This window comes from Coloeus monedula (assembly GCF_965178545.1).
Source record: "Coloeus monedula genome assembly, chromosome: Z".
NCBI lineage: Eukaryota > Metazoa > Chordata > Aves > Passeriformes > Corvidae > Coloeus > Coloeus monedula.
Genome location: NC_138822.1, coordinates 42,893,023 through 42,906,050, shown reverse-complemented (window position 1 = coordinate 42,906,050; position 13,028 = coordinate 42,893,023).

Sequence of the window (13,028 nt, the reverse complement as noted above, 5' to 3'; positions counted from 1 at the left end):
TTATACAGCATTTTATTTTCTTTAGTTTTTCAGTAAATCACTTAATATGGGAAAGTATTTATACTACTGTAATGCATTATATACTTGGTGAAAAATATTATGGAAATGTAGGTGATATAATGGGTTAAAATTAGTATTCTGTGCTTAAAAGTGGTCATGTTGTCTAGTAAGTTTTTCAGGAATCAATAACTGCGTCATGTATCATGCATTGTTGACTAAGTGCCAAAAGAAGATGCAAAACTACTATTTTTTACATGGCTTTTAAACACAGCTAGATTACCAGTGTTTTACAAGAGCAGAGTATTCACTTTGATAGAAAGTGATAATTTCAATTTATTGCTAATAGCCAGTCTCTTTTCTTCCTCCTGAAACAAGAATGAATATTTTTTGACTGGTGAAGGATGATTATTCATTCCAGTGGAACTGTGAAAAAACCTACAAAGGAACTCTTTATTTTTTTTCCAAATTCCAATCACAAGCACTACTTGCCTATTCAACAAAATCTTATACTTAGGTAAATCAATCACCAATCATTCCATAGAACTAATTAGAGCTGAAAAAATCTAGGCAATAAAAAAAATCTACTAAAGTTAAGATATTAAAAAACCCCTGTATCTTTGTTGTTTCCTTTTCGTGCTTTCTGTTCAAATCCAGTGTAGGTGTGTTCACTGGCAGGAATGTTGTAGGAAAACAGTGCATTAAGTGAAAACTGAACAATGTCCATGGAAAAAGAATTCTAAAGGTGTTTAAACTAGACGCCTAATTTTAAACATATAATTCAATTTACCCTCCAGGAAAAGTCCATGTCTTTCCCCCCAACCCTGGCTCTCTTCCATTGCTCTTTTGTTGCTATTCTTACACTGATCCCTACATTGTGCTGGTAAAGGATTGGTAAAGTAACAAGTTTGGGAGCCTGAATCAACTGAAAACAACAGTAAACAGAGGGGAACAAGAGGAATTTTTAGCTGATTAGTTTATCAATATGGTTTTCTACAAGGCTGTGCAGTTAGTTGTATTGTGGTGGCAATTGAGGAGCCATCTAGCATGTTATAGAGGTAACACCACCCAAAATCAGGGCAAGCCTGTAGAAGCTTATGTTTCTCCTTTCCTAATTAAAATGCTACAGACAAGTGCTCAAAATAGCTTAAAAAGATGCAACAGAGTCTACTCAATTTGTTCTGTTACTTAAAGCCAACTCTGGAATAAAAATTTAGTAATTTTGGTTTAAAACATGTAGTCAAAAAATGTACTTTACTACTGAGATGTTCGTCTGAGCCAATGTGATAATTGCTGTGGCCTGTTTAAGTCCAATACTAAGTGACCAGTGCTTCAAAGATGCTTCAGAGGAATAATTTTTAAAATCTAGAGTTCTAGGATAATCTGTCCACTCTTTTTCCACTCTTCTGTATACCTTCCTACCTGCCCTTCTTATACCTGCCAGTTTTATCATAAACAGGTCTAACTGTTTCCAGTCCCTTTTCATATGAGCAGTTTTCTTCAGGCTGATCTTTCAGTTCTCTTTAGCTGTCTCTAAAGTTTTTTCTTTGAGAGACCATTCCTGAGGTAGAGTGACCCACATTAGTTACTATACCCCATAAATTTTCACCTTGTCATTGTCATGGTTTTTACATCACTTGCTACCCCATTCTTCCTTTAGTAGAAAAGATTAGTACCACCCACCTCAACAAGGAAGTGTGACAGAGCACTATTTTGTAAGGGAAAACACCATGGAGAACTCAAGGTATGACAGAAAACTGTATGAAACCCACAGCCTACAAGATATAAACACACTAACTCCTGAGCAGTGAGCAGTATAGAATCTTTTAGTTCTGCTGGCAGCATGGGCAGGACAAGAAAACAGACATGGGCAGTAAAATGTCATCTATAAATGAATACACTGATCAGAAGTCCTAACTGTGTGCACATGCTGAATGTAAGCCAAGCCATGGCATGAGAGCTTGTGTCTTCTCTATTTGCTGTGAGATTTTCATGACAAGACAGTTGATAGTAACCCAGTCAAGGAAAGAAGAATTCAATGAGCACAGATTCTCTTCTTATGAAAAAGGGAAAAAAACCCCAAAAACCCTTCAGCCTGAAAAGCATGAAAGCCTGAAATCACATTATACCTCAGGCTTTCCAAAGTGAGAGCCGCCAACATTATTGTCACTGACAGAGCCTGACTGAGGAGGAGAATTTTTGGCAGAGAACAAGATCTTGCCTCCCATTTCCACTGCTCAAAGCAGTGGTGTCAATATTTCAAGAGCCGGTGTCCATCCAAAAAAAAAGAAAATCCATTGCAAAATAAAAGCATTGATCCAGGAGCCTGTAAAGGTAGAAGTAAACAATGAAGCTATCAATAAAAGATTCTGACCTGAAAGGAGTATTTAACCTGGAGGTAAATGATATTGTTTTTACATTGTGCAAGGACAATATTTGAATGTCTCTTTTCCAGAAAGGGTCCACGCTTTGTTCCATATTTGTTCCATGTTGCACAACAGAACCCATTCAAAGTCTCAGAAGTAAGACAGTAACTTATGTACAGAGCAACTGTGGCAAGACCTCTTCAAGACCTACAGTTGTCTCAGTCTCTCTTGAACTACCATCTTAAAACCATTTCTCAATAGGCACTCCTGTCTTTCTGGTGCGGTTGTCAGTAGACCTTATTTAGCACTTCCACAATGCTGTGATTTCCAAAGCTGCATTCTCTGCAGATTCCTCTTCTTCATGGTGCTGAAGAGCATTGAAACCCATAAAGCAGGAGCCAGACCTATAAACAGCCAAAGCCAGTTCAGTCATGCTATGGTTGTTCAGGAGCAGCCAGGACCATTCCTGAAGGCAACCTGTCACCATGTCAGACAATGGAGGGAAGAGAGGAGTGAGGAATGATGTAATAGAAGTATCTGCCTAACTGGGAGAGGAGCACATGGAAATTTTATGTTGAGTACGAGGTATGATGAAACTCAGATGTCACTTAACTTGAATGAAAGTAATGGCAGAGGCATCATGGGGTCCTTGGGGAGCTCCAGTTATTGCCCTACAGGGCCTTCAGTGGGAAACAGCTTGTTCTGCTCACCATGAGGCACAGAGGTGAGAGCAGTGACTATCGGACCAGTAGTTGAGCCTCTTTGAGGGAGCAAGGCAAAGCCTCTGAAGCTGGAGGCTTGGCAGCATTTTCTGAGTCAGCATGCCCAGCTGATGACATTTACCCGGCTGCTAGTCCAGCTCTAAAGCACTGCTGAATTTATCCAAAATGTAAATCACCAAGCTGGACAAAAATATGTAAGCTCCAAACATCTCACAGAGTCACAAGGCCAGCACCAAGCTCTGGGAGTGTGAGAGAGGGCAGGGACATGGAGGACAGAAAAGGGTTTAGTTAAGAGGATTCAAAGAAACAGGGAGAGAAGGACAGAAAAACAGGTGAAAGTGGATCAGAATAGGAAAGATGTTGAGCAAATGGGGAAAATAATGAAAAGTATGAGCAAGGTAGAAATACTGGTAATAAGGCAGTCTCAGAGTCAGAAAAGAAAGAGATTTAAGTGATAGGTGTCAGGTTTTGGAGAATAATGTAAACTTTTCATGTTTACACTGTGAAATCACAGCATCTCACTCAGACGATAATAAAAATATATGATTGTTGCACCAAAGGTAAGAAAAAGGAAGGAAAAGTATAAAGCAAGGCCAGAATTATTTTCTTCTAAAATTCTGCATTGATCTAAATGTTACGCTTCCTAGCAAGACATCTTTGGAGCATTATTCTTAATTAAAATTGCAAATATTTTAACTATACTTCATAATATATAAAAACTTACTAATCTAATAGATATATATTAACTATTACTGTTATTATCATTAAGGATATATGTCACATTCATAGCTCACTTGCACAGTGCTGAAACACAGGTAAGTCAGCCTGAGCTGATGCCATTTAACCAATGAGACACCAGCATCAGGACTCTTCTGTCAGAAGTTAACTGCATTGTCTCTACTGTGGGAATGGCTGTGGCTTAACCAGAGAACCTCTGCTTTCCCACGGAGGAGGCAAGCACGGCGTGTGTGGTCTCAGCCTGAAGAATTACAAAGCAAGCCAATGTGAGACTGCATCACCCAAGACTATTCAGTGCCTTGTACAGGGACATGGTGCCTCCAGTTTGTCTCCTTGTAATACTATCTCAATAGCCAGGTAAATATAGCTCACAGCAGGCAGCTACTTACACCAGTCTGCTGTTCTTCAAAGTACAACTGAGATGGAATTTTAAACATAGCCAAAATGCATTATTCCCAATATGATATAATTACTAAAATTACTATACAACCCAACAGTTTTCCCAAAATATGCCTAGAGAATAACACAGCATGGTACTACCATGCACTAGGAATCCTACTGCAAGGGTGTGAGAGACTGGAATGTTAATGGTTAACGACTCAAAACAGTCGACCATTTGCAGAGGCAGCAGGGTGCGTTACTGCGGAGGGGTTTGCACCCACGAGGTTACACAATACTTTTTATCCTGCCAAAGTCCTCCTTTACACGACTGACTCAGTCCTACAACTTCGGGGAAGGTATTGGGACATTCCTTCTGATGGGGCATAATTGGCTCAAGTACACTGATGTGAGAGGCAGCTGTCACTTCTTGGAAGGTGTCATATACCGTTAAAGACCCTCAATGTTCCCCCAGACTAATTTCTGGGGGCTTCCATAGGAGGGCTGTCATGTTCCACAGTGTTGCATCAGACAGTGTAAAGCTCCCCCCCACCAGGGAAGATGATTGGGTGATCCCACCTGAACCTGGATGTATATAACCCGTTGAACTCTATGTTCTGTGAGCTTCCCCCAAGACTGACGGATCAAGACTGTGACCATCGCTTCAACCAAGGAACATCTAAACTGCAACAATCAAGTCTTGTCACTGGATCCATACGTGGTGATATCTTTCTACTCTTATCTTTTCTTTCCCTTTCTTTCTTTTCCTTGTATAATTTCTTAAGTGATATTTTCATGCTTTTATATTGCTATATTACTACAGATAATAATAACCAAAACGGCTACATACCTGCTTTCAACTGCAGCCAAGTAATTTTAAAATAAACCCTACATATATACATTTATAAACGCAGATCATTGAGTGTCATTTTACTCTAACCCACCCCAAGGGATATATTAACAAAAGCCTGGGTTACTCTCACCTTCTGGGGCAGGTTATAACAAACAGGCAACCTGGGAATGGTCCTATTATAGAAAGAAAAAAATATTAGCTCAGTTCTTCACTCAAATATCTGGTCTGTCCCTGGCTTACATTTATTTAAAGGTTACATCAGAGGTGAGAAGGGGGAGGCAGTAATCACAGATTGAGAAAAGCTGCCAAAACTGAACTACAGAAGCAAATGCCAGGCGAGGCAGCGTGCCAGTTCACTTATCCTTACTAGCCACCTGCAGGCTGTATTATCAAAGCCCCTGAAGTTTATTATTGCAGTTTATTATCCTTTCATTATGATATAGAAAAAAAGACATTAATGTAAAAACAATTTTGACAAAAAGTTTCTCTCTCATACTTGTCAGTGGAATCCGTTAATGTTTGCATAGGAACAGGATGTGGGACAAATTTTTTATCTATCACAGGCTACAGATTTTATCTCTAACCAGATGCTCATGCATATACGTAACTTCTCATTGTTACCACTGGGGAAAAAAAAATTCCGTGAGAAACAGGCAAAGTAAAAGAGGCATCTCATCAGGTAAATATTAAATAATTGCATCCTAGGAGGGGAAAGTACCACCATTGATTTCAGTGGAATTGCACCAAAACAGCTCACATGCATGCTGGTCTCAGCAGATAAGGAAAGGTCTCACAAGACAATGACATGTATATAATAGTATCAAAGCAAGTCATTCATATTAATATCCTTCAAATTTTGAAACAGAACTCAAGATAGTAGTCATCAACTACTGCCTTTCCCCAGACAGAATGGCATTTTTTGAATCACATCCTATGGCACTGAGTGGGCATTTCTAATAGTCAAATGATCTTCTGAAAAACCGTATCTTGAAGATTTTCTCAAATTACAATATTCAAATGCAAGAAAGCATGTGACTCCGTGTAGTTTGTTTGTTCTTCTTTTAAATACAGGTTTTTTGCATTAAAGCCAAGGGATCAGACATCCCATATTTTATGGGATTATTTATTCTTTCATCAGATGGGTTGATATCATCTCTAGCACTGATTTAGTACTGTTATAGCTGTAAGACTCTGAGAATATTATTAGCACAACAAGTTCTGTAAGGAAAAATCGTATCTGTTATGTAGACTAACTGACATGTTTGGGAAAAAAACCCACAAACAACAGACCAGCTGCAGATAGATCTGTCTTCCAAAAGGGCTCATCTGTTATTCTCACTACATCAGCCACTCTATTGAAAGACAGAAGTTCCCCTCCAAACTTTGCCTACTGTCACTTGTAATTTAAACTCTGGGAGTCTAAATTTCTTTCTTTTGGGAAAGAGAAGAAAGAGTCAGAGAGGAGGATATAAAGGCAAAACCAGTCAGATTGGTAAATATTGGTTTCCCTCAATTGGGGCATAAGCATTTTCCTTTTTCTCCTATTTTTAGGGCTACTTAGGATCCAATCCTTGGTTGTTTTTTCCACGCAAAATGAAGCTTTCCTCAATAGTAGTATGAGGGACAGAGCACTAGAGAATACTTAGAACAGGTGGCCCAAACTCTGAGCTCCTAGTGAAAAAAAGAAACAGTGGAGCCCAGAGGAAGCCCAACATCAGTGTCCTTTTTAAGCTTTTTTTATATTTCTGTGCTACTCTTCATTGTTTAAGGGTTTATATCATGGCTGTAGCTAGGTAAAACAAAATAATGAGTGCTAAGTGTTGTTGACCAGGAGTGTGACTAGCTCAGGAAGTCACTTGTATCAAATACTTCGTCCAGTGCTACAATCTCCTCCAGACAGAAGAATGTTGTTAACACCTGCCTTCTAATAAAAAGGACAAAGACATAAAGGGTTTTTCTCCAAGAAGTTAAAAGCAACAGTAACAGAAGGCAATGCAAAGAACCTCACTTGACTGCAATGAGATGGGATAATACACCCAGGATCTCCTGTTTAGAGGAAGCTGTCTTCACAAGGAAATTTTCATTGTAATGATGAAAGTTGGCTTAGCCTGAGGGTTACTACTCTTTGGATGCATAAAGTATTTACTGAAGCTGGACAATTCTAAGTACATTTTCTTGCTCTTTGTCATGTGTGTGTTTGTTTGTTTGTGGGGTTTTTGTCTGGTTGGTTTGGTTTTTTGTTTGTTTTTTCTTTAATTTGTTTTTTTGGTTGGGTTTTTTATTATTTTCTTTTTGATTTTTGTTTGGTTTTGTTTTTTGCTTGTAGCAAAAATACACAGTTATTACAGTAAACAAAAAAAAGGTCTTCAGAACATCATTTGATGGTACCTATTTGCAAGATTCATTGTGATTCTTTTTACGATAATAGAGATTTTCAAGGTATAAACAGCATGGTCCAAGTTAATCTCTGCTGTAAAAGGACACAGCTCCATCAGCCTCAGCTGCCATTTGACCATGAGTGAATTCTCCATCAGATCTCATTTAGCAAAAATGAAGTTATGCTTCAAGTTTTACTGATGTGCTTATAGAGAGAGACCTAAATAAATATTTTGAATATATACTTTTATATATTATCAACAAATGCCTCTTCTTGTTAATTTTGTCAGCCAGACAGTACTTAAAGCTCACTTTCACAGGGATGTGTGTATTTGCAGGTCAGCTTCATCAAACATTCATTGTTCAATACAGTGACAGCTGGTAGCAGGCGTACATACTCTTCCCTTGTTTGGTTTTCTGATAGAACCTGTCAAGTACTGGTTGTCTGTATCTGAATTTGTCACCCTCTCAGCAAGGTTATAGCTTTTCTTACCATCAAATCAAACAAAAAAGAAAAATTATACAAACTCTAATGTTAATTTTTAACCTCAACCAGAAATGCAAAACCATGGGGTTTTAATCAAAATAACCGTTAACAAAGAGGTGGAGTTCATTTTTGTTTCTTCACTCAAACGGACTTTAAAATCATGCCCCTAGGAGCAGCTGTTGATCCCTTCACTAGCAATAAAGCAAACACTCACCATAGAAGGTGTTATATACTCAGGGATGCCAAGGAAAGATCAAGTATTTCTGGCTTGTCAAGTGTATCTGTACAGCAGGACCGAACAGTCAGTGGGTTATTGAGCAGCAACCATTCAGTATAGGCAGGGTCAGTTTTGCACAGATTTGGAGACCCTGCCTGCATTTCAGCCCCCAGGACTGAGTACATTATGCACTTGCTAAGTGTGGAGAATCTCCACTGAGTTAAATACTGGTGTATTAGTGACTCAGGAGCAAGCACATCAAAACCTGGGGCAGGGTGACACACACTGTATATACTTAGAAAACTTCTCATACAGAGAGAGCAAGAGAAATGTGACCTGTTTGAGACAATCTTCTCTGTCTTGACAGAGACCACTGCTATCCAATGCAGCTCAGATGTGATGAGGAGGGTGACACCAACACAAGTAAACTTGCCAAATTAGATGTGCCTTTTCAAGTGCAATATAAATTCCCAATTTGATCCTACATGTAGTATAAAGATTGCAGTAGTTATAACAGCGGCCTAAAGTACTGAAAAAAACACCACCTATAATAAAAGCAAGAGATCCAATTTAAAAGACTTTTAAATGCCTAAAGCTCTCACAAGTGTCTCAGGAAATTTAACAAGTGCTGAAATTCCTCTGACATCACAAAGAAGTACGTACATAGGCAGTCTGTATGTTTTTGTACATTGTGTGTGGCAATTTCTTCCTTTCTCAAGACAACTTGATAATATTTCAGTACAGGACTTCTCTCTGTTTCTCTATAAACATTCATCCCACAATGACTAACAAAAGTAGAACCAAAGATAGAATAAGCAGAACACCAAGAAAAGAAGCATAGTATGCTACAGACAAGTTCAAATTGCACTTCTCTTGAGGATAACCTTAGAAAAATATTATTCAGTGTACCTCTTAATCCATGCTTAGGAAAAAAAGAAGACATTTATATAGTTTAATCAACATGACAAGAAGAAACAGAAAATATATAGTAGTACTACAAGACCAACAATCCATTTTACATAAAAAATGTGTGAGAAAAACATCTCTCACACTCCTGTTCTTTGAAAAAGATAAAAACCACACAGTCTTGCTAATAAATAAATAAATAAAAATAGATAGATAGAAATCTAGATAGATAGATGTGTATGTATAAATATATACATGCATACAATTGATGCAAAGTCTGGTTGCAGAGAAACTTAGCTTCACTATCCTAGTTCAAGTGAGTATTTAAAGCCCAGGAGTGAAGAATTTTTTTCCTAAGATTGAAACTAGACACAGGCTTAAGTACCTTATTAAATGGAGACATCTGTTCTCCTCAACGTAAGACTACAAAGAGAACTTTACCCTTTGTTTTGTGAAATGACCCAGACACAAGAGGAAAACCCATTGTCTCTTGAAGTCCCATAATTTCGCTCTGTATTCAGGCACTTTGACAGTTTCCTTGAAAAGTCATTCAGTTTTTATTCTTGATCTTGAACAGCTACAGGTCACATTCTGCTTTCAATTACTTCATTGCCATTGTCTTCTTGAACTACTTGAACAACTATTTTCCTAAGTGTTACCTAAAACTTCAGGATACACTAGTGAAAAGTATGAAAATAAAGGCACACTAAACTTTGAAATCTCCACAAAGTACTGTATCGTCAGACCTTTGTTCAAAATTATGTTTCAAAACCTAAATGTAATGCTCCCACTGAACGCCCGCAAAATCCCAATTACTGCCTCAGGTTTGAATAGCAGCTCTGTTGCAGCTATTGTTGAAAGGAGCTCAGTTGCATCCTGAGAGGCAAGGACGACTTTCGAGACACCGACGTGTATGCCATAAAACCACTCTCCCATGTACTCTGCTTTATGCATGGAAACAAATGTATTCATGTTTGATCTCTTCAAGAGCAAGTCTGGTCTCTGCAGAGAAAGAAAAAGATTTCACTTCCTGCAAGGAAGACTTAAAAGCAGAATAGGTGGGTTTCACAGGGTCTGAACCACATTTTATTTTTGAGCATTCCCTGCTCCAGCTAGAGTTAGATTGTGATAAGAACTGACTGTGCCACCAAAGCATTTTTGTGACCTACAAATTACCCCTGGTTTAAGAGCTGGTGTATCCTACACTGCAAGACATTCTGACGGGAAGTGTGCCTACAAGAGACATCCAGGCATTTTTACAAACTCTTTAGGCTTCTGGTGTCTTGTGGTATCATATGTGAACAATCAAATCAGTTCTGATTTGAACGCTGTCACTTGGATTAGGGTTTATCTATCGCATGGTAGCACTGAGTTAGCAGGCCGCAGAGATGAATAGAAGTACTGATTGCTGAACTGACAGCCTTGAAGATGAGTAGCATTATTTTATCACATCCTTCTTTGCAGCATGTGCCAGTGGGTTTTAGCTGTCACATTTTTTAAAATTATCAAGCCTCAGAATAAGAAATAGGGCTGGTTCCTTAGTGCATAAGAGTCCCCTTCTCTCCTTCTGATCCTACCAAGACTTCTGGCTTTTATTTTGTGAAATTGTGTACTTATAGGTTAATTTGAATAAACAAAAGACTTTTTTCTGCAAACCACAACATATGTGGCTACTAATTCAGTGGCTGTTTAGTGCCCTGCTTTCCAGTGCATCTCTTGTTGCCAATATGTTATGAAAGAGATAAATCACAGCAGAAATATTTAAACTCATTTTTGAAGGTAAAAGCTCTGTGTGTTTTTAAGCCACCTTACTCATCACACCTATTAAGGACCATTAGTTAGACACATTTGGATGGCAATGCAGTTTCTCACATTCCCTCCAGCAGCTTGCTGGCCAAGCCTATGTCATGCGCAGTTGTCATTTTCTCATTCAGGTGTTTTCCCTGATACATCTACCTGCCTTCTGCCTCCACTTCTCAGTCTCTGAAGACTGCTTTTGATAGTGTTATGAGGGGCTACAAAAAGTTGCCAGAAAGCTCAGACTCCTAAGTGAATGACAAGTGCCCACTGTGTCCTCTGGAGGACATCATCAGGACAAGGAGAGGAGAAGGCCACGATCACTATCAGCAAGCAATTAGGTACAGTGATGACACACCCTGTCCCATCCTATAAGCCTACCCTCTTCCCATGGTGGAGTACTAACCATATTCCAGCTGAAAGAGCTCCTGGTGGATGTGGGACTGGGCTGGTGACAAAAAAGGGCTGCAGCAGTTTGGTGTCACAGCCCTGTGCTGCACCATGCCAAGGGGAACAGGCACATTCAGGTGCCCTCCAGCTGGGTGCATGACCCATTGCTCTGCTCCCCTGGAACAGTGCAATGAGGTGCAGAGACTGAGGCACGGAAAACCCCTTGTGGCCCTCAGCTCAGCCCTCTGCCCAGTCTAATTAGTCAGATCGATGGTGTGTTAAATCTGAAAACGTCAGGCTGCACAGAAAGGATCTATTAAATTAGTCAAGCAATTTTCATGGATGTATGATGCAGTTCCATTTGCTGTCACCTCATTCAGCATACAGTAACTCACACCAAACCCATTCCTGTCAAAGTACACACCAAGGCTGAAACATCTAAATCCCTCTTCCTGCTGAAGATATAAGTAACAAGACAGCATTCTTTTGCAAACACAAAATTCTAGGTTTTCTAAAAAGTTTGTGACATACTCTTCCTTCAGTTACTGCTCTGCAATAGTAAGAAGCACACCCTCCTGAAATAGCAAGAAGCATACCCTCCTGACATTGGAATTAAAGAGGCCTCAAGGAAAAACAAACAAAATGAAAACAAAACAAAAAATCAGTGGAACCCAGCCTCTGCAGGGGTAGACCTTGAGTACTTACTTTCATCACTTCTTAAGAGCAGCACCCAAACATTCAACACCCCAAAACATAAAAACTGAGTGGCTAATTACTTCATTTATCATGATTTCATTTTCTGTAGAAAGCAATTTAATTCTTATCCTTCCTAATAAAGGAAGTATTTTATCATCTCTCTCAGCCGTCCTGAGTTAGACTGCACAGATGCTGCCATGACAGTAGATCAAATGTCATGATATTTCTTACCTGAAAAGGCATTACAGCTGCAGATATCAGGAACTGCTCTCACATTAAAATAGATTCTTTTAGCATTTGTTCTCAAAAAGATAGCATTCTAAAAGATTCTGTCATTTTTGGAAGCTTCTTAGGATTAGATCTTACAATGTGGGTAATGATTAATAGAAAACACTCAAAAAGAAAATCTTTTCGATGGGGGAAGGGAAAAAAAACACCACAAAGCCATTTACCTTTTAAGGAGAGAAGAAATGCCTAGACAAGGGATTTAACATGCTTTTGCAAAGAAGAAGTCTCCTCACAAAGAGGAAATAATTTAGTCAATGTAGGAAAAGCAGTTTTTAGATTCATTGTCATAATTCTGCACTGCAGAGTCTTACAATTTACAGTGGGACAAAGGGAAGCACTGTTTCTTTTGGGCTCATGTTGAATGAAAGTTTAAAATAGGAAATGCTGATACACAGTGAGAAAGCTGAAAAATTCTACTAGAGTGCAACACAATCTTATTGCAAATCAATTTAGTGGATTGCTGTCATCTATTTTCTTTTGATTTAAAACTAGAAACAGTAGTATTTCAACCTATATCTTAAAGTCTTGGGCATATTTTAGTATGAGGAAAGACTCCGAGTTGCTGAGCAATATGTAAACATTTGATAAACTAGTGTTTTCATGAGACTGTGTTTGGATGAGAATTATACATTTTTCTCTTTGAAAATACTTTATGACATAATTTCACAAAATAAAATAAAAGAAATCTGAAAAAGTGCGAAAAGGAGTAATTCACAGAGGTGGGAGAAAAAAAGAACAAACATAAACTAGATCATGATTTCAGATGACAGGAAAAGGTTTAAGAGCTTTCTGAAGGTCTGTTCCCATCGATGCAGAG